The sequence below is a fragment of the Oryza glaberrima genome, chromosome 5 (genome assembly GCF_000147395.1).
Source record: "Oryza glaberrima chromosome 5, OglaRS2, whole genome shotgun sequence".
Classification (NCBI taxonomy): Eukaryota; Viridiplantae; Streptophyta; class Magnoliopsida; order Poales; family Poaceae; genus Oryza; species Oryza glaberrima.
Window position 1 is genome coordinate 10336136 of NC_068330.1, and position 1880 is coordinate 10338015.

The window sequence follows — 1880 nt, forward strand, 5'->3', positions numbered from 1 at the left end:
GTTATTTTAGCACTTAACAGCCGTCAACACGGACCTCACACGTGGGGCCTCTTGTCATGGTCGTCCAAACGTTTCATGAGGAGGTCCAGCATGGTAGCAAGCATTTCCGTCTCCTTGACGGTGTGCGTGCCTCGCTGACGGGTCTGGAGTCGTTCCTCGTTCCAACCCATATTGGAAACCATCTTCTCTATTAAATCGACGGCTCCTTGAACCGTCTTTGAGAAGAAGGCTCCTCCAGCTGCCGCGTCCAGGTGGTCACGGGACGTGGGAGTGAGTCCATTATAGAAGTTTTGCAAAATAAGTCAGTCATCCATCCCATGATGAGGACAGGCGGCCACATATTTCTGAAGTCGTTCCCTCGCCTCAGGAATGGACTCATACCTCATCTGCTGGAAACTTGAAATCCTCCCGTGAAGGGCGTTGGTCTTGTCCTTCTGGAAGAACTTCGACAGGAATGCCATAGAGCATTTATCCCAAGTGTTGATCGTAGTACGGTTGGCATAGAACCATGTTGACGACCAAATTTGGTAAGACATGAACCATGTTCGGCATTAGGATCAAAGCGGATTCGGCAAAGAGTTAGATTCAAAGAATAGCGTGTGCATTGGCTGCGAAGGCATCAGCTGGAGTCTGAATCGGCTGAGGGTGATCGGATGGAGGACAGCCGATATAGCCGATGGAGTTGATACGGCCGATTCTAATGGTGATGGCTTCAAGGTTGTTTCTAGAATCTATCAACGTGCTTCACAAGGATTGCCACGATGGAGATGAAGCTCTCGGAAAGGCAATTGTATCTATTAATTTGGATATTTTATAATTTCGTTAGAGATATGTTTGGGCAAAAGTCTGCCGCAAAGACTTATAGTATCTTAGAGTTTGTTAGAGATAAGAGTCGTGTCCAGCAAGGACATATTTTGTATCTCGTGTATAAATAGAACCTGAACCCATATAATCAATTAACACACGTTCAATACACTTTCGGTGCATTGCCACACTTTTTTACTTTCGTTGTATTTCGACGAGTTCTTGCTTTTGGGTTGAGCTGCATCGATTCGATCTTCAACTAGAGGTAAACTTGTCATGGCGGTTTGCGTTCTCGGGATTAGTACTTCCATCTTTACGACACTCTCATTTTGTTTATGTAATTCGTCGAGTTATCATATACACGTTGCAATCTTTGTTAGTTGCGTTATATAACTTGTTATCGGCTAGTTCTTATTGTCAGGGAGTGACCGACAGTGTTATGTTTCGTTATTAAGTTAGATTTATCATGTAACTACCATCTCTTAGAGGTTTTCATCATCTTGTTTAGATCCCGCAATTATCTTTATGCTTGATGTTGCATCAGTTGAGTTCGATCTATTGAGTTTTACTTATAATTGTGATATCTGACTTGTTTTATGATTATCGAGGGAGATAGTATCGGGGTTTCAGCCGATCTTATCTGATTTAGGTACTTTATATCTCATATGCTTGATTATTATGCTAAATCCGCCCTTTATGTTAAGATCTCATTGCATTAAAGTTGTATTAGGTTTATTATTTGATATATCTTGCTTGCTTCGATATCTTGATATAGAGTAGTATCGGAGTACTAGACGATACGCGCTAGATGTATCTGATCGGCTATTCTATAAACATCTATATAATCTTTGCTTTAGTATATATTTCGACTTAAGTGATTTATACTGTCTCGGCATGGCGACCGATCTATCCCAATCACTTAGTTTATGTATATGTCAAAGTAAAGACTACATGATATTGATATCTACAGCCGATCAAATAGATTTAGTTTCATCTTATTTATTAATTATATTTAAATATGACATTGGCTCAAGGATAAATGATATGTCATCGGCAACTAGCCGATCGGTTATCGT

The 1880-nt window shown here is 40.8% G+C and overlaps 1 non-coding gene across 1 annotated transcript; it reads left to right on the plus strand.

Annotated features, from left to right (window-relative positions):
• The first annotated feature begins 312 nt into the window (after positions 1 to 312).
• On the plus strand, positions 313 to 419 carry LOC127775250 (small nucleolar RNA R71). The gene has a single exon (XR_008017925.1). It is a non-coding gene; the product is annotated as a small nucleolar RNA R71 (small nucleolar RNA).
• Positions 420 to 1880: the final 1461 nt, after the last annotated feature.